Source organism: Myotis daubentonii, chromosome 4 (genome assembly GCF_963259705.1).
Source record: "Myotis daubentonii chromosome 4, mMyoDau2.1, whole genome shotgun sequence".
NCBI classification, from domain to species: Eukaryota; Metazoa; Chordata; class Mammalia; order Chiroptera; family Vespertilionidae; genus Myotis; species Myotis daubentonii.
This window is the reverse complement of record NC_081843.1, coordinates 44,043,907-44,064,790: the sequence shown is the minus strand read 5'-3', so window position 1 is coordinate 44,064,790 and position 20,884 is coordinate 44,043,907. Positions and strand designations below refer to the sequence as shown.

At 40.5% G+C, this 20,884-nt stretch overlaps 1 protein-coding gene and 1 pseudogene across 5 annotated transcripts in view; one reads left to right on the top strand and one right to left on the bottom strand.

Annotated features, from left to right (window-relative positions):
• Positions 1–20,884, top strand: part of PRR16 (proline rich 16) — a 244,072-nt gene that overhangs the window by 193,368 nt on the left and 29,820 nt on the right. The gene's annotated exons all lie outside the window — the stretch shown is intronic.
• LOC132233825 (forkhead box protein K2-like) lies at positions 2,538–4,964 on the bottom strand (annotated as a pseudogene).

Below are 20,884 nucleotides of genomic sequence, written 5' to 3'. Positions count from 1 at the left end.
AACATGCTTTCTTTATTATGAGTTGTTAGATACCTTTATAAAATTTGTAATGCTGAAATATGAATATTTAGCTGGTACCCCAAAGTTGCATGTGTCTAAATATGTATTATCAAGGCTTATGTTGCTATCAAAAGGCAAGGCTGGCCCAGCCGGTGTGGCTCAATTGGTTGAGCTTCATCCCATGCATCAGGAGGTCACCAGTTCAATTCATGGTCAGGGCACATGCCTGGGTTCCGGCTCCATGCCCAGTAGGGGGAGTCATTCGATGATTCTCATCATTGATGTTTCTATCCCTCTTTCCCTCTCCCTTACTCTCTCTGAAATCAATAAAAACATATTTTAAATATTTTTAAAAAATTTAAGGGCAAGGTTGAAATTGCAGATCATGAGCCCTATACAGTTATATGCCAGAAGCCGGTCCATCCTTGCTGCTTGACACAGTCGCTGCAGGAAAGAAACATCTGCACAGCATATGTTTCAAGGGACCTGGCGTATATAGCATACTGTTCTTAATATGTTTGCTCCCCTTAGCACTGTGTGTTTTAACCAAGGTCACCTCTCGGAGAAAGATTGTTTCCCCAGGTAGGAATTTTTCCCTGAAGTCAGGGAGGGGATGCCTCTCCTAGAAAGGTTGTTTCCCCAGGTAGGAATTTTTCCCTGAAGTCAGGGAGGGGATGAAACCCCTTAACTAAGTGCCAGGCGGATAGTTAATCACTACAAACAATCATGCTTAAGCTACATAATCTTTACTCCCTGGAATGGAGATAAGAAACGCCCTAACCTTTGTAATAGAAATTGACAGGATTAAAATCAACTGGTATAAATACGGATGTAACAAGACAATAAGCAGCAGAACTTCTCTGGAGATCCAGACCAGAACTTGGCTGGAGATCCTGGCTAGAGATCCTGGCTAGGCTGCTGATCAACTGAACACTGTCTCTGTGTCCTTCCTTCTTCGCCGACTCCGTCTACGCCTTTGGGAACCCCTGGACCTGCTGGGGTTGGACCCCGGCAGTTATAGAAGAGAGTGAGTTGCATTTCTTTGTCCAACACAACTCTGAGAGCAAGATTTTAAAAAAAAATGCAGTTGTCATGTCTGAGCTGTATATATAAAAATCAACTTCTTAGAACAGTAAATTGAAGCACAAAATTGGGACCAAAAGCAAGTAACAACTGAGAACCTGTTGAGATTGTCTCACCAAATTGGCATATTTTATATTGTACAGATGACATCAACCCTTAAGTTTAAGCCTATCAATGGAATACTTTCTAAGACATATTTTCTGTATTCTGTTTTTGCCATAGTTGTTTCTTTGTCTCTCTTTTCATGAAGAAAAGAATTATTGTAAGTTCATAATTTAATAACATGTCTAACATATGTTTAAAGATACATGGATGTTTCAAGTTTTCAACTTTTTAGAAATCTTGCAATTTCTATCAGTTTTGAGGAAGCAGTATTCTGCAAGTGATTTTTCAGTAAACCTCATATAAATTCTTATAAAAACTAAAAGATATTTTAAAACCTGCCCTAGCAGGTTTGGCTTAGTGGATAGAGCATCGGCCTGGGGACTGACAGGTCTTGGGTTTGATTTTGGTCAAGGGCACATGCCCAGGTTGCAGGCTCAATCCCCAATAGGGGGCGTGCAAGAGGCAGCTGATCAATGATTCTCATCATTGATGTTTCTTTCCCTTCCTCTCTGAAAGCAATAAAAATATATTTTAAAATAAAATCTATGTAGCAAGTGAATAAAATTGGAAATGGGGGAATCTTGATTAACTAAATTGTTTTATGATAAAATACATGCTCAATCAAATGGCCATATTATAATTTATAGGATTCTAGAATAATATTTAGTACTTGAAGTTTTGGTTTATTGAATGATAGCTTATTGACTAGTTATTATTACTCTTAAAATAATGGCTATATCATTGAATACTTTGGGGGCATAGATCTCCATTTTTTTTAATTGAATATGCTGTGTCCATTTGATCATGAGCAGAAACTGTGCCCTGATACATTTTCTTTCTCTTCTCTTGTGAGAAGAGAAATAGTGGTCTATTTGGGGTATATTATGTAGTCATATGTTATTTGTCAAGTTTCACCACTGTAAAGTTACAATTTTTCTCCTTGGAATTAATAACACTTCAAATTTACCTGATTTGCTATTTATGGCTTTTGTATTTTGTGCCCTGATTAAAAAGACCACTTTAATTTGAAGATTATAAATAAGTTAAGAGAGACCGTCTTCTGGAACTTCTTATGCTCATATTATTACATTAAACATTTTTATTGGAAAAGATCCAACGTTTCCTACTAATTCCACGGGTGGACAGCAAAATACTGTCTCGTCTGCCAACCCCACGGGTCCTCTGAGGGCAGCGGGGTGGCTCCTGCACTGTGCCCTGGAGGAGGGCTGCTCCGGGCCATCCGCTTGCACCAGGCGCCATCCGCCATCCTCACTTGGAAAAGCGGGAGTGTCGGCACCAGGTGGTGTGCGGTTCAATAGTTCAGGTGTGACTTCTGTCTTTAAGACGTTTTAAGGCCACCTGTGTTTTGTGTTTCCAGTGCTGATGTGAAGTCCAACCGCAGGCCCCCTGCCCACCAAGAGAAGGCGCTCGGGAGCATGGGTGAGAGGCCCTGCGGTATCCCCTGTGGGCACCACAGAGTTGACGGTGAAGTAGGAGAGCTCTCCCGGCTGCCGGTGCTGAATGCCCTTTTCCCTCATGGTTTTCTGTGGCATAGCCACGCTCAGGACGATGACGATGCTCTTGCTGTCTTTGGTCTTGACCCACTTCAGCTCCGGCCGTTTCAACTGGTCGCCATTCTGGCGCTTTGTGGGCTGGGAAGCCGAAGCTGGTGCGTGTGTCGCCAGCAGGTGCAGAGGACTTGGCGGCGTTCTTCCCCGGGCTGTGCGCTGCGGGCATTGGCGCCACGTGAGTCCTGTTTGCATTACAGTTTTCCTTGGTAGCTGGTGCTGACCCACAGGTGCCTGTTGCATGACGCTGACTGTCCGGACAGGGGTGGGCTGTGCCATCTGAATCCAGGGTGGCCTGGATCGTCGCAGGAATAGGTTCCACTTTCACTTGTCGGTGATCTTCATTCTCCTGACTCTGCCTTAGCAGGGGCCAGCACGGCCCGCTGCCTGACTTGGGCCTGCCCGGTGACAGGGCACGGGTTCGCCGAGGCCAGTCCCGCCACGCTGGTGACGGACACTGCTGGATCTGGTGGATGACGTGAACCCACTGCACGACAGGCTGCTGGGAGGTTGAGGTCAGGGGCAGCGACAGTGTGGGTGATGGGCTTGATCTTAAGGGGCAGCTGCCTCCGCACAGCGACTAAAAGGTGCACTCAGCAAATCCCGCCTCCGTCACGACAGCCAGGGAGTGCACTGTGAGGCTCAGGCTCAGGCTCCAGGGAACCTGCGAGCCTTCCCTAGGCAGGCTCTCGGCGGTCTGGGCACCACTGCAGTGATGAGGAGATGGGTCTCAGGGGGGTTCGAAAGCAAGGCACACCCCAGTGATGGCGAACCTTTTGAGCTCAGCATGTCAGCATTTTGGAAAACCCTAACTTAACTCTGGTGCTGTGTCACATATAGAATTTTTTTGATATTTGCAACCATACTAAAACAAAGATTTATATTTTTGATACTTATTTTATATATTTAAATGCCATTTAACAAAGAAAAATCAGCCAAAAAAATGAGTTCGTGTGTCACCTCTGACACGCGTGTCATAGGTTCTCCATCACTACCCTAGGCTATCTTTTCCTGAAAGCCTGCTCTGTTCATTTGCTTTCTGAGGCAGGATCTATCCTCCAGGATGAGCCTTGGCCTGGTTCTTCCTAGGAACGTGGTACTTGGATGAAATAATGATTCATAGAGAGATTGTAGTGAATAGAATCCTGCCAGCCCTCGTCCGCAGTCCTGTACTGCGGATAATTTTTAGTGATGTGAGTATAAATTCCATTTAGGGCAGTGGTTCTCAACCTTGGCTGCACATTAGAATCTCCTGGGAATCTTTTTAAAATCCTGATTTCTGGGCCTCATCCTCTGGAAATTCTGTTTCTTTGTTATGGGGTGGGGCCACAACATTAGTAACAAAGAAACAGAATTTCTGGAGGATGAGGCCCAGAAATCAGGATTTTAAAAAGATTCCCAGGTGATTCTAATGTGCAGCCAAGGTTGAGAACCACTGATTTAGGGTAAGCTGTTTATCAGGAGCCAGTGTAATTGCTCATATGATTAAGTGTGTATAGGAATAAGGTGGCTTTGAGTTATCCTTTCGGCTGTCTCCACCTGAAGCTTCCTTTTCATTTTCTGACTGCAAGTTGCAATCATTACATTAATGTCAGGTGCTATCACACGGCCCATTTTGTACTGAAGATCCTGCTCCCCAGGGGCTGGATGCCAGGAGTTTGCAAGCGCTGATGGTTCCCGTGGGGGAGGGCAGGGGGCTGATGAGGTGGGCCATGGGGTCTGGAACGCTGATGGTCAGGGGCGAGATGTGGGCCTCCACGCCTTCCCCTGGGATTCGGGCACCCCCTGCCTCTCCCTCTTCTCTATGGATGGCAGTGAACTTTTTCTTCGTGTTTGTGCTCCCATGCCTCTGTGACACACGTTGGAGAACACGCCTTTCTTGCCAAGGCAGTGCAGGTAGAAGTTGCTGCTGGCTACTGGGTCGGCCGGGCTGCAGGAGGGGAGGGCTGGGTGGCCCCTGCCATAGCCACTGCCCAGGAGCATGAAAATCTCCAGATGGCACCATGAGAGGAAGCTGGAGTGGGCCAGGCTGTCCAAGCCTTGCGAGGAGTGGCTGCCAGTGGACACGGAGCGCTTCTTCATCAGGTACTGGAACGCGCTGGCCTGCTGCTGCCTGGGGCCTGCACGGTCAGTGCCTCCAAGGAGCTGAGGCCCAGCCAGGCTGCTGGCCACGGGCAATAGTGGTGGCCAGATTTTAAGATTTAACATCATTCTATTACTTTCAATAATTTGTATTTAGCTTTGTTCATTCTTTTCTAGAAGTAGTTGTTCTTCTGTTAAATTATATTACTTTTTGGTTCCTTTGCACCATTTCCATATAGTGTTCAGTACAGAAATATGTTGGTGAACATGGTTTCCCCCTGGCCCAGGCAACCACAACTATGATTGATGCTGGTGTGAAGGTAGTGTTAGTGAGGCACATGAGGTCTGCTCCAAGCCCTAGTCCTATTCTAGTTAGGTGCGATTTGAACCTGGGAATAGCTCTCCTCTGAAGTTATAATTGACTTTCTGTATGCAATGCACCCTCCAGGCTCTGAGGCAAATAAGAAATTTGGAGTCACAACAGGCATTCAGTAATACTGGTTGGTGAGGCATATCAAAATAGGACTTCTTGAGCCAACTGGGAGCCAAGTCTAGAACCTCCCAATTTTGTTGACTGTTTTTCCTTAACTCCTTACTACTTACCTGTGAATGATTTCTTTCAAATGAAGCAATGGATTAGTGGTTTGCAACCTTCATTGTGTATTAGAGTCACCTGAGATTTAAAAAAACAATAGCTGTCCAGGTCTAGTGCCAGAAATTTGGTTTCAATTTGTCTGGAGTGGGACTCTGATAGTGATAGTTTTCCAAAGCTCCTGGAGGTGCTTAATTTGCAGCCAGAGTTGAAAGCCATTGTAAAAGAGAATAAATCATGAGGAATACCCATATTCAGGAGTGACGGTAAGAGAATACTGGCTTAACACTACTACAATTCAGGATAAATGAAAGTAAATTATTTCTGTTTCACTTGGAGCCACAGGAAAAATTATTTTGAGTTAAACTATTGTCCAGTGTAGCTATTGAATAAATGTGCATTTCTTTTGGGGAATAAAAGTAATCTTTTCTTTGAAATTTGGTTGAAAACTATTAAAATCTTACCTTTACAGTCAGCTCGATTTGAAGTAATTTACTCTATCAGTAATTTACTCTTCATTGATTCTTGAAGAAAAAGCTTGCTTTCAGATTTACTTGAAATTTGCAATCGTTATGGAGAAAAAGAGTTTAAAGTTAACTGTGTATTGAAAATCCCCAATATTTTTTTTTAAATCCAAAACACATACAGATTTATGCTCAGAGATTGACCATATGTATGGCTCTAGGGAGATGTCTATAGTTTAAATTTACCACTTAACCTACTGTGCTACTTGGAAGGCTACCTTAGGCATGCTCTATGCATTCAATTTCTTTTAATTAATCTGATTGGTAAATTAAGTATTCCAGCCTTTTTCTCTGTTGAGAACCAATGCCACTTAGTAGACTAGAGCAAAATATGTAAACTGAAAATTTAGTCAGATTCTATCTCATATGGATAGCTTTGTCTCTTAGGAAATATTCCAATTCTGGTAGACCTGATCAGATGAATAATTCTCAAAATGTTGTAAGACGGGGAGAGGAGCAGTATCAGGTGTTATCTACAAAAGCTGCCCTACTAGCCACCCATACCCACGATAGATGCCTGTAGATACACAATCTGATATTAAATTGATAGGTATTACTTAGCCAAGAAATACAGCAACAGGTACAGATAGAATCAGGTGCTTCTTGGAATCCAGAAATTTATTCTGTTTTACAGAAATGAAGGAAATAAGGAAAAAAAGGCAGGAAAGAAAGATGGAAGGAATCATTTAGTTTATCAAACATTCCTAAAATGATATTTGTAATTCATGTTCCTCCATAGATAATTAGGATTTACAAAAATATAGATATTATATGTATATACAGTTTCAAGAAATGAAAAAAATCTATATTTTATACTATTTACCACGTTCTAAGAATTACTTTTATAGAAATATAAAAATTTTAAAAAATTAAATTAAAAAAATTCTCATCAGTTGCTATCATATGTTTTCAGTATTTTATGCAATAATTCAAAAATGAAAATGATCACCACACTATCAAATTTCTATGTGGGATAACCTTGGTAAATATGTTATCAGATGAGTAAGCTTTTAGGATAGAGGGAATCATCAAATGCCAATCAATAATGTTTGCCCTAAGAAAGCAACATGTTTAAATAGAAAAAATGTTGTTTCTTTCACATTTTTTATCAATGATATAAGTTTTATATGTTCAGACTGGAGTGAAGCTGACACTTAAAATAGCCAAGATTGAATAATAATAACTTCCTTGGGTCAAATACTGGTGATTCTCTCCCAAGAAGATATTTGTCTTAGTTTTGAAAAACTAATGCTGAAGTATCAGATATTTTATTTCCCTTACAGCATTTTTCCTTCCATATAAAATTCATTCTTTCATGCATTCATTCACTGTCCTAACATCTTATGTGTGTCTATACATACCAGAAATTGTAATAGTGAGCTAAAAACTGTCAATGTGGTGAATACAGAATAGTGAGAGAAATAAAGACACAAACATTTAATTCAAAACTTTAATAATGCTATGAGTGAAAAATATAAGTTTTTATGAAAATTTGTAAGACATCTAAGGTGGTAATCTAGACAAGTTTATATGAGGAAGTGATATTTGAGCTCAGAATTAAAGAGGCATTTATTTAAAAGTTAGCATGTCACTCAGATAAATGGGATGTGATAAATGTTTGAAGTAGAAGGGAACATGCATGAGGCTGGTGGGCCAAGAGCAGGGAAAGAAGTACTAATGACTATGAAAGAATGTGCAGCAATATGTAAATGCCAGAAGGAAAACTTACTTTTATTAAAGGAAAATGATAGAAATGGAACCAGAGAGTGTCATTTTGTTGTCAGCATTGCATAAATTTTAATTTATAACTTTCAGCTTAAGTAATTTTTATTTATCCTTATTTTTATAAGTCTCATATTTCTGTTGTGTTTGCCAAGTGGCAGTAGTATGCCAAAGCCTAAGCCCTATGGGTTAAGTAGTAAGATTTAACTATAGATACATGTAACAACATTTTTCTCTTTGAAAACATTCAGGATACATTTTTTCCTATGCATTATAGCTAAATCATTGTTAAATGAATTTTCACAGAAAATATTAGAAAATTACTAAATATTTAAATTTGAAATTTCATATGATTGTCATAATATAAAGAATTTATATTGCCATAATATAAAGAATTCTATTTTACCATTAAAACATACTTTTATTTTTACATATTACATGACTCACCTTGTTTCTAGTACTTGGAAAACAAATGCTCTAAGAGTTTGTATTAGTTTGTGATTTAGTTTTGAAAATCTCTTTCTGCACTCCCTCATCATAATGCTAAAACTGAAAACACACCCTGTGATATCTATCTTTTATAATTTATAGTCTCCAGGATTAACAATTTTTTCAACCAATTCTGAAATTACTGAAGAAAAACCAATGTTTGGAAGACTTTAAAAAAAAAAATCCTCACTAATTGATTTTAGGAAGAGAACAAGGGAGAGGGAGAGAAAGAGACAAACATCAGTGTGAGGGAGGAACATCCATCAGTTGCATCCTGTACACGCCCCAGTCATGGATCAAACCTGCAACCAGGTATGTGCCCTAACCAGGAATCCAACTCCCAGCCTTTCAGGGAATAGGAGGACTGAGCCGCATCGGCCAGGGCGAAAAACCAATGTTTGGAATTACAGAGTTAGAAAGGCAAAATCCTGAGGCTTTTTAAAAAGTTCTATTTATATTTTTCTGTACAGTTTATTGAATGGTGTACTCTCCTACTAAGGTATTTTTGGTGTTCAACTTTAGGTCTGGAAAGTTTCATGAAGGATTAATGAACACATATTCACTGGACACTTTCTTTTAAATCATCACAGTGTTAAGTGGTGGAAAAGAGTACCATATATCATGATTTCTCCCCTCCATTAATTTACAATCTAACTAGGAAAGTACACTTAAAGATTTTAGGATTACAGATAATTAAAGGCCAACTGAAATATGAGTGAAGTCCTGAGGTACAGAGTTGAGAATCAGCAGGGAGAGTGTGGGCCTGGGACCACTGCCCTGACTAAAGGAAGATGCATATTGAAAAGCCTTATGAAATAAGGTTGGTCAGAGAAGGGTCAGATTACAAGAAAGTGCCGATGCTATTTGGGACCTGCAGAGTGTGGTGTTAAGCAGATTAGAGATTTTTAGACAAGGCTGACTGACAGGAAAGTGAGATAGGAAGAGAATCAGTTTCAGAAATGAAAGGCATAGTATATGCCAGGGCTGACAAGTATATATAAAGCAGTGGTGGCCCATTATATACTACTAGAGTACTAGAGGCCCAGTGCTGGTGCACGAAAATTCGTGCATTGTGGGGGGGGGGGGGGAGGGGTCCCTAAGCCCAGCCTGCCCCATCTCACAGTTCAGGAGCCCGCAGAGAATATCCTACTGATGGCTTAGGCCTGCTCCTTGTGCCTAAGCTGCAGGCTGGCCTCCCTCTGCGGGAGGTGACCTAGCTGATCAGGGGAAGGCACCGCCCCATCACGCCGCTACTGCTGCCACTGCCAGCTGTGGCAACTTCGAGGCCTGAGCCCCAGGCCTTGCAGCTGCTGTGGCTTTGTCTGGATGGATGTCTGGAAGACTTCTGCCCTAATTAGCATATTGCCCTTTTATTAGTATAGATAGCAGCTAAGAGATATGCTCACATCTGAGCTTTGAAAGGATGCTTTTTGTAGTATTTATTAATTTAGGGTCTAAAATTGGACTATCTGAGTTTAAATTCTGGCTCCAGCACTTATTAGCTGTGTGATATTAGACAAGCCCTATTTAAACTCTGTCTTTGTATTAATCAGTTACTATGTGTAAACAATTACAACAATGCCTGGAATATAATAAAGCCTATATATATAGTACCTACTATTTCTTAAGCTAGCAGCAGTGTCTAAGTAAATAGATATAAATGTATTTAAGAAAGAACAAAAGCAGATGTAATATTGCATCTTTTATTTAAGGGAAGTGATAGTAATGGAATCAGAGAGTGGGAAAAAGAAAACATCACTATCTAAAGTAATAACCTTGAGTTTAAATATTGTGGTTGATAGCAATCACATGATTTGACAACTAAATTTTGCTCCAATTTAGTAACAGGGACAAATGACTTCCATGTGCACTTTACCCATAAAAGATGTGGAACTAGTTTTTAAAGTTTCTTCTAGTTCTTATTTTTGAGGTTGGTTGATGATGGGAACTCATAAGAGTACTTATCTCCTAGGCTTAAAAAATTCTGTTCTCTGAGTATCAAGGAAACATCTGAATGACAGATTCTGGGGCATTGGTAAATATTGGAAGCGTTAAAATGGACAGTGTTATTCTTGCAATCCAATGGAAGGTGGAATCCACAAACTCATCAGTATGCTTGAGATCACTTGCATCAAAGGTATAAGAAATATTATAAAATGGATGATTTATGGAATTAAAAAAAATAGAAAAGGAAGCAAGAGCCTAGAAAAAGCTAAAAAAAAAAAAATCATGTCTATTTCAGCTCTTTTCTTGGGCACTGTCAAGGGGATACAGACTCAGGCATTTTTACAAAGTTTCTCCAAATTCTTTGTAGAAAAAGTATAGAAAGGTTACATGGACTACTAGGTGGATCAGTAACTGGTTGAAATTGTTTGAAGTTACTTTCAAATATTTGATATGGAAAGAGGAGAATTATTGATTCGAAGAGCTCTGTGGGATGGAATTCAAAGTGGAAGTTGAAAGCCATATGGTAGGAAAATTGCTGAATTAAGAGATACATGTTTAACAGAATTGTCTAACAATGATGTAGGTAACTTTAGAGGGTCATGGGTTCCCAGTACTGATTATGTTAAAAGAAAATGGACACCCCGTGTCAGGGAACCATAGAGAGTGTGGCATGGGTATTTATTGGTTTTGTCTGCGCGGCATGCTTTCCCCCCATGAATTGCATAGCAATAATGCTTTGCTATGATGATTTAACCTGTCTTCATTGGAGAAGGTCTAAGAGTGACTATTAATGAATATTCTTTTCTCTCTTGGCCAAGATGGCAGCCTGATGCAAGTCAATCAGAACCTCACTAGAGTTTGAACTGTCGAGGTGGGAGCTTATTCATCCTTCAGGACAAACACATTGAAACAGCCCATTAGTTCCCACACCTGGATTTTCAGAATTGCTCTAGTTTCTGTCCTTTCCAGGAAGTGGCTTTTCAGTGTTTATCTCACTTTTCTAATCAACTCATAATATTACAAATCTATGAAGATTTGCTTTCTGTTGTTTACAACCACAGAATCCTGGTTAATACATATGTCAAGATGCACATTGGTGATTGAACTAAACCTGCTTTAAAGTATCTTTAAGTACAGACAGCCTATAATTCTCTAATTGAAAAAAATAACTATTTGTATCTTTTTAATAGGAAAAACATTAGAAAAATAGGGGAATTAGAAAAAAATTGACTGGTTGAAAAATCCTAGTTATATTTTCTTATGCTTGTGAATTTTTATGAAATTAGTTGTAATTACCTGTTTATTTATTTAAAACTTTCTCTTTGGTCCCAATGTCCTACAATTGTTCTGGATTAGATCTGTGACATATTGATCTATAAATGATCAAAGGACCTAGCAAAGTAATTTCATAAAATCTGACATTATCTCCATCACTGTCAGCTTCAACAAATGAGCGGTCACATTTAAACTGCAGGCTGGGGGACCCTGTCACTCACTCTTCTCTGGAACAAAGAGTAAAGAATTACCTGACTGGAAGCTCTCATTGTCAGATCCACAAAATGCTGTCTTCATGTATTTAAATATGTCACCTGGATGATTATTGGACATATGCAAATCCACTGGACTACAGATAAGAAATCTGAAACAATTCCCCCAGGTTTGGTTCTTTTTAAAGAAAATGTTCTTAATATGGTCTTTCTGGCCTCTGCTTGGCTAAACCACACTCCATGACTGACCATGGATGTTTTAAATCCTCAATTACCTGACCTCACACATTTGTATCTTTCCTATTTTCTCGGAATCATCTTGGCTCCTGCCAATTCTGTCCTTTATGCTTTCTCTATTTTGAGTCTGCCATTTCTTAACTGTTGTGATTGGACAAGTTTCTGTACTTTTTGATTTTTTTTTTTGTTTCTATACTTCTTAGACACTCTGTTTTATCAAAGTTGTTTGGCTTACTCTAAGGCCTTAACCAGTTAACCACCACGATATTTTTAATCTAATTAAAAAAAGGTCCGCCATTTGTGTCTATAGACACTTATGGCATACAAATGGTTAAATGAGATATGACAGCAAAGCACTATCTTCAGCAAATATGAGTTATTGAATTTGTATTAATATTGTCATTGGTTTTTATTTTAAAACAGCAAACAAAACAAAAATAGAATTAAATCTTCAGGCCTGGCCCGTGTGGGTCCGTGGTTGAGCGTCGACCTATGAACTAAGAGGTCATGGGTGGATTTTAGTTAGGGCACATGCCTGGATATGGACTCCATCCCCAGAAGTGGGCATGCAGGAGGCAGCCAATCAATGATTCTCATCATTGATATTTCTATCTCTCTCTCCCTCTCCTTTCCTCTCTGAAATGAATAATAATAATAAATAATGCTAAGGAAAATCATCATGATAGGGGGCTATAAAGAGATATCTTCGTCTGTGTTGAGCTAATTTTCTGTTTCCTTATTAACTGCACAATCCTATCTAATAAAAGAGAAACATGGTAATTAGCCATACATCCGCTACCCTTCCCATTGGCTAATCAGGGCGATATGCAAATTAACTGCCAGCCAAGATGGCAGCCGGCAGCCAGGTAGCTTGAAGCGAACATGAGGCTTGCTTGCTTCAGTGACTGAGGACTCCAATGTTCCCCGCCTTCCACTGCTGGCCTCTGAGCTTGCAGTTTGAAACATTATTACAAATATAGAAGCTAAACAAAATCCCAGAAACCTGCTTTCAGCCAGCAGGGATCTCAGAACTCGAGTTGAAACAGTGTTTCGATTATAGAACCCAAACAAACCAGATACCTGCTTTCAGCAGCGGAGGCCTAAGAGCTGGAGCCAAGCCTCAGAGCTAAAGCTGGCCCAGAATAAAAAAAGAAAAAAGAAAAAAAGGAGCGGTTGGGAGTTTCAGTCACCCACCAGACTGAAAAGAGCCCTCAGCCCCTCACCCAGACTGGCCAGGCACCCCAGTGGGGACCCCTATCCTGAAGGGTGTGTGACCAGCTGCAAACAGCCATCATCCCCTCACCCAGGCTGGCCAGGCACCCCAGTGGGGACCCCCACCCTGATCCAGGACACCCTTCAGGGCAAACCAGCCGGCCCCCACCCGTGCACCAGGCCTCTATCCTATATAGTAAAAGGGTAATATGCCTCCCAGCACCGGGATCAGCGTGACAGGGGGCAGCGTCCAAACCCCCTGATTGCCCTGCGGCTCTGTGTGACAGGGGGCACAACCTCCCAATCCTCCCTGTTCTGTTCGTGACAGGGGAAAGCGCCCCAACCCCCTGATCAGCCCTGCTCTGTGCCTGATAGGGGGGAGCTCCCCAACCCCCTGAATGCCCTGCGGCTCTGTGTGTGACAGGGTGCGGCACCCCAACCCCCTGATCGGCCCTGCTCTGTGTGTGACAGGGTGCGGAGCCCCATCTCCCCCCGCCCCCCACGGGCCTTGCTCTGTGTGTGATGGGGTAGAGCCATAACTTCCCCATCGGCCCTGCCCTGAGTGTGACAGGGTGCGGCGCCCCAACCCCCTGATCCACCCTGCTCTGTGTGTGACAGGAGTCGGTGCCCCAACTCCCCTATCGGCCCTACTCTGTGAGTGACAGGGGGGAGCTCCTCAACCCCCTGACCAGCCCTGCTCTGTGCGAGACAGGGGGAGCTCCCCAACACCCTGGTGGGCCCTGCTCTGTGCGTGTCAGGGGGGAGCTCCCCAACCCCCCAATGGGCCCTGCTCTGTGCGTGACAGGGGGTGGTGCCGCAACCTCCCCATCGACCCTGCCTTGAGTGTGACAGGGGGCGGTGCCCCAACCCCCCAATCAGCCCTACCCTGAGCATGACTGAGAGTGGCATCTCAACCTCCTGATCTGTCCTGCTCTGTGCATGACAGGGGAAGGTGCCCCAACTCCCCAATCGGCCCTGCTCTGAGCCCGACCAGGGGCTGCACCTAGGGATTGGGCCTGCCCTCTGCCACCTGGGAGCAGGCCTAAGCCAGCAGGGCGTTATCTCCCGAGGGGTCCCAGACTGCGAGAGGGCTCAGGCCGGGCTGAGGGACCCCCCCCTCACCCCCGAGTGCACAAATTTTTGTGCACCGGGCCTCTAGTCTATAATAATAAAATTATAATTTGCTAATTAGACAGGAAGTCCTTCTGGACGAAGCCTGGGCTGCCCGGTCCCGGGTGCCTGCTGACAGCCGGAGAGAAGCCCAGGTCCCGGTGCCAAAGGGAAGCCGGTGCCGGCAGTCGGGGAAGGAAGGCCTACTCTTGCACGAATGTCGTGCATTGGGCCTCTAGTTCACAATAAACTGCTGTCAACTGAATTATTCTAAGCATGTATCTTTCTCACAACTACAACAGCTGAAGGCAAATTGTTAATACCAGGAATTAAGCCCAGCCAGTGTGGCTCAGTGATTGAGCATTCACCCATGAACTAAGGAGGTCACAGATCAATTCCTGGTCAGGGTACATGCCTGGGTTTCAGGCTTGATCCCCAGTAGGGGGTGTGCATGAGGCAGCTGATAGATGATTCTCATCACTGATGTTTCTGTCTCTCACTCTCCCCTCCTCTCTCTAAAATGAATAAAAAATGTATTTTTAAAAAGGAAGTTTTTTAAAATACCAGGAATTAATCATCTAGTTTTATATGAAATCAGTACAATTTCAATTTGATCTCAGTTCATTAGAATTAAAAAATGTCTTGGATAGAAAAAGTAGGCCATGGGTGAAACTTGGACCCACTAGCTCTTTTCTTTTGCTGTATCTATAGTACAAAAGAAGTAAAATGCTTGGAATGAATAACTGAATCCTTTTAATTTATGTTGTGGGTTTTATCATATGAATTATCATGAAAACTCCATTGACATGAGTATTCTTAAAATATAAGGCTACAATATTTCTCATTTAAGATTAAATAATAAAGTCATAATTGTAGAATACCAGAAAAATTGAGATCATAGGTTCAGGGAGTTGGTGGTATCTAACTAATTGCAAATATAAGCCTCTTACAGTTTTTATTTTGAGAAATTTTAATAAATCATATACATAACATGAAAATTATATTTCTAACTCCTGGATTTCAATAGGAAAAAAACCTATAATTTTCGTCATAATCATCCTGTGAAGCTTTGACAATAGTATTAGAGTAAAAATTTATCGTTAACCTAAGATTTCCTAGATAAATAGAAGGAGAGTAATTAATACAAACTTAGAACTATATTTTAATATTGCTACTTCTTTGATAATTTCATTGTTAACTCCATTAATATTATTGTAATGTAGTTAATGCATAATTACAATGCATATTGTTTGTAATTATGTATTGAGGTAAATAACTTATTTGGAATCAAATTTGATGCATAAAAAATGGAAATGGTTTATATTCATTATGAAGTGTGTTAAGTAAATTTTTCTACATTCTGAAATTATGATATTTTATATGAATATTGGTTTTCATAATAAGTAAAAATAATAAGAGTAAATAATTATTGAGGCTTACTATTTCTGGCTTTGTGCCGCATGTATCGTGTTCAGTGCTCTTTTTTTCTATTATTTACCAGCTTTTATCTACTATCTTTTCTAGGAATTAGGAGTTATTTTTATCCTAATGTAGAGCATGAAAAATGATACAGATATGGTAACTTTGTTTTATTTAGTCTGAATAATATATTTTTATAGTGATATAACTTTGTGGGGGCTAAAAAAATATTAGTAGTTTTCCTCCCATCTTCTAACTGGGCCAGTAATCAAATTAACAGAGACAGGTTAACAGTAGAAAATGAGTTTTAATACATGTGCAAGGGGAATTTACATAGGCATAAAAATTCCAAAGACCGTGTGGCCACATTGGGTATATAAGACATTTTTGGAAAAGGGAATAGGTGGAGAACAGGGTATTAGATTTCTTAGGTGGGAATGGGAGATTTACAGGTTTTTGAGGGAGAGCAGAACACATGTCCCAGGAAGTCCCCGGACTCTGTAGTGCCTGCCCTAGTGCTGGTATTTCCTCACTAGACTGAAGGGACAGTGGATAACCTGCCACAACCCTGACACGTGACGCTGCGTCTCTCAGGCTGTTCTCTGGCTCACCACACCTGGTAGTGGTCAGGGTACCCACATTATGTCTAGGTGGTTGCTGATACTGGCATCATTGGGAGATAGGTTTAAAAAATCCTTTATTCTGCCACCCATAACCAGAAAACTGATTTCATGCTTGTAATCTTTAAAGTCTTACAGGTATATTTAAGGTATGTGCAAAGATAGTTCAGGTTGTATCAGAAAGGATTAGTCCATTTGTGTAATCTTAATTTAGTCAGCAAACATGTCTGTCATATTTAATCTGTACCATGAACTGTGCACGGTGCCAGAACTGCAGAAATGAATTATTTTTCTTCTGACTGAAGAGCTCACAGATACAGTAATGAAGATAGACAGATAGACATGTAGACAAGCAGACAAGATACAGTGTGTGTGTGTGTGTGTGTGTGTGTGTGTGTGTGTGTGTGTGTGTGTGTTTAATTATACATATACTCTAGTAGTGGTATAGGAACTCAGAGGAGGGAGCAAATGAGTTGTATATCATGGCAAAGAGAAGATGCTACCTGAACTTGCCTTAAAATATTAGGAATTTATGAGGCAGAGATGGTCAGGAAGTCCAGGTTCCTGAGGAAACAGTATGTACAAGGAAGGAATGGAGTCCTGGCCTGAGTGGCTAAATTGGTTGAGCGTCATCCCATGCACCAAAAGGTTACCTGTTCAATTCACAGTCAGGGTACATGCCTGGCTTGCCAGTTTGGCCCCTGGTAGGGGTGCATATGGGAGGCAACCAACTGATCTCTCTCTCTTTTTTCTCTCTCTCTCTATCTCCCCCCTTCCTCTCTCTCTAAAATCAATACAAACATATTTTTTTAAAAGAAAGGAATGAAGACATACAATATTTTCATTTGGGGGCAGTGAGCAGCATTTTGCTTTTGGAAGATAGGGTACATGCAGGAGGGAGGGAAGTGTGTTTGGATGGCAAAGGTGAGAGTGAACTGTCACAGACTTGTGAGTTTTACTCATAGGAAAATAAATAGGGAAAATGGATGGCATGGTTCTGAGATTCTAATGAACTAGGAAATGCAAGACTGACCTCATTCCTCATGCGAGTCGTTTGCAAGCATAAGATGCTATTTTGCCAATACTACAGAGTTTCAGTTTAACATATCATGTCATTTCAGCTTGAACTCTGTCCCCTCAACCATAGCTACTTATGCAGAACAATCCTATTATGTCTAAAGCTAGCTTTGTTCTCAGATACCACAATATGAAAAAAGTTCTATTCCATTATTTAATTAGCTTCTCAACAGTGTATAAATAAATAAAGTATATCCACTCAAGACCACAGTGGTAAGCAATGTCTGAGCTGAGGAAGGAATTGGTCAAACCTGTTCTTGAATTATTCTGTTACTCCTAAGTTTGCCAAATATGTTTTTTACAAATATTCATTGAGTTTAATAGAACCCCTAGAAAATGTAATTGGCAACAACTCTTGCTGAAACTCTTTCATTTTTTCCAAATAATTTTGCAAACGTATTTTTCTTTGCAATTTTCTGCTCATAATATCTCAGGTGTATATGGTGAATGACATGTATGCTTTCTCCATATCTGTTGAGTATTAAGCCAGGATTATGAGTTCTTATATTTTTCACTTCAGCTTCTTTAAATGTTCAATTAGAGACAGAGTAAGAAAGTCACTATATTCAATTTATTCTATTGGGAAATAGCTGATAATTTCTAAGGAGTGAGAGAAGAAAATAGTTCCCAAAATATAAAGAAATCCTAGCATGAGGAAAATATGAGAGAGTAAAATGTGTAACATTGATATTATGGAAAGAACAAATACATTACAATATTTAGCCCTGGTTCTTTAAAACATTTTCTAGAATGGCATTGTATGATTCTACTATTCTGCAAAGATTCATCTATATTAACTGGAAACAAAAATATGGGAAATTTTAATGTAGTGAGGTGAAGTGGAAAACACATATTGTATATTTCATTTCTATGACATTAAAATAAGACAAATCTATAGAGATTGAAAGTAAATTAGTGGTTTGGTAGGGCGAGGAAAGGGGGATGGGAGTGACTATTAAGGGGTATTGGGTCCTTTTCAGAAGGGTAGCATGTTCTAAAATTAAACTGGTTATGCTGCAGAACTTGGTGAATATACTAAAAACCACTAATTGAACATTTCAAAATGGGAATTTTTGTGGTATGTGAATTATATCTTAATAAAGTTGTTTTTAAAATGTAGAATGGTTCCCTGACCAGTGTGGCTCAGTTGGTTGTAGTGTTGTCCCATGCACCAAAGGGCCCCAGGTTTCATTCCCTGTCAGGGCACATACCCAGGTTGTGGGGTCGAACCTTGGTAAGGGCGCATATAGGAGGCAACCGATTGATGTTTCTCTCTCATCTCTCTCTCTCTCTCTCTCTCTCTCTCTCTCTCTCTCTCTCTCTCTCTCTCTCTCTCCTCTTTTTAGAATAAATTAGCATATTCTCAAGTGAGGATTAAAAAAATAGATAGCAAATATTGAATCACTCTTAATTTGTGATTTTTTTTAATGCAAAGAATATATGTAAACAGAATTCAGATGAGCCACAGTGAGAACCTGGTTTCAAGTCTGTATTCAAGAAGCAACATTTACTATTCCTTTCCTTTTCTTTGAATAAGGTCTTTTACATATGTCTCCCTTTTTCCCCCATAGACCACCCTAGTCCCCTACCCCAGGCCATGAGGCCTTTTTGATGATTAATTCTATTCAGTGGCATCATAAGTAGTTTAAAGTGTTCTTACCTCTGTTTTTGTGATTTGGCTATAGTGAAACATTACCTGTAAACTATGAAATCAAAACAATTTCTGGAAATTTAGGGAAGTAAGATTGCTGAATTTAGAGTTCAGATGAAAAAAATCCTAGTGAAGGAGGGTAAGTAATGCTGCATTTGCAACTCTTTTCCTTGTGTTCTTTCTGATATCACTCTTTCCCAGTGCTGGGATTTACATTATTTTGGTGATATATAAATAGCTGTGCTTGAAGAAATTATAAAATATACTATTTTATTGAAGAGTAAAATCAGCAGAGAATTTTGTGAGAGTTTACTCTTTGTGCTGGGCTTGAGAAATAGTTTGCATGCTCCCATGATGCCATGAGGCATCACCATGTCAACTAAGTCTCCCAAGAATTTACAATTTGGACTGACAGCATTGCCTTGGTAATAACAGAGGCATAACGGATGCTAAGGGTAGGTTATCCCAGCAGTCTAACATAAGTAAGTACATGTTAGGTTTTAACCTTTTTAAATTATTTGCTATTAATTTTTGTTATGTTTATATTAAAATTTTGTTATGTACTCCTCATCAGCCATTCCCAAAATTTGAGCAAATGTGAGCTCATTAAATTGAAGAATGGTACAAAGACATTCTTATTTTATCAGTGGTTGTCACATCACATTTAAAACATTTATTTTCTCGTAGTATTCCAACCTCTGGAATAAAGCAATCACTGACATTCAGTCTTCATAGAGTCACCATTTAGGGGGAAATGAAATTTACATGTTTTGCAATGACATGTGTAAACTAAACATTGTCAGAATTTACTATTAACCATAATTATAGTAAATCTTTTTTTTTTACTTCCTAGTATATAAAAAGGCACCAGCTAATCATTTATAGCAATGTCTTCAAAATGAGGAATTGTCACATAGCAATATCTTCAAAGTTCATTCATGTAATCAAATATTTAATTAGTATCTACTGTATACTTATCTCTGGAATTGAATAGTTTTGTGGGGGGAAAAGATGTTTGTGCTACATTGAGAATTATTATAGTTACAAGGAAATCAGTGAAAAGGAAGTTCAGTGTAAGCTGATTAGTTTTAAAAATGTATTAAAAATGAGGGAATTGGGCTGAGTATTAAAAATAGGTAGTGATAACCATGGATTTACAGAAGTAACAGGCACTGGTAAGAAGAGTTAAGACAGTGGTTCTCAACCTTCTGGCCCTTTAAATACAGTTCCTCATGTTGTGACCCCCAACCATAAAATTATTTTTGTTGCTACTTCATAACTGTAATGTTGCTACTGTTATGGATCATAATGTAAATATCTGATATGCAGATGGTCTTAGGTGACCCCTGTGAAAGGGTCGTTCGACCCCCAAAGGGGTCGCGACCCACAGGTTGAGAACCCCTGAGTTAAGATGTGAAAAAGGCTGCCCCACTCCCATAGGCTTTGGCTGAGATTCTTGAAGGATATCTCAGCTGCCAAGATCCCCTTGAGAGGCCTGGGCTCTCAACCCCAAGTCAGGCTCCCCAGCCCAGAGCACCAGAGCTAGGAAGAGGTGCCCACATAGCTCCTGGCTGTGAAAATCAGCGCTGATTCTTTCTGCCAGGGAGAAACAAGAGTCTGCCAGAGACACAGGCACCCTCTTAAAGGGCCAGTGCACAAAATCTTGTTCACAGCCTCTCTCCTCCCCCGGCTCTGGTGGAGAGAGAGCAGGGTGGACTGGAGACTTGTGAGGACAGTCTGGGGTTGGTGGCTCTGGAGAGAAAGCTGGGGGGACAGGTATGGGGAACCCTTTGCTGAGTCCCTCTACCACACCACAGACACCATCTTTCTTGGGTGGAGTACACCCCTTCTTACACCATCAGCCTGGCGGAATGCAATAGCCCCAACCCTGGACTTCCTGCTCCTACCCTGCTGATTCAAAAAAATATATGCACCCCTATGTTTATTGCAGCGTTATTT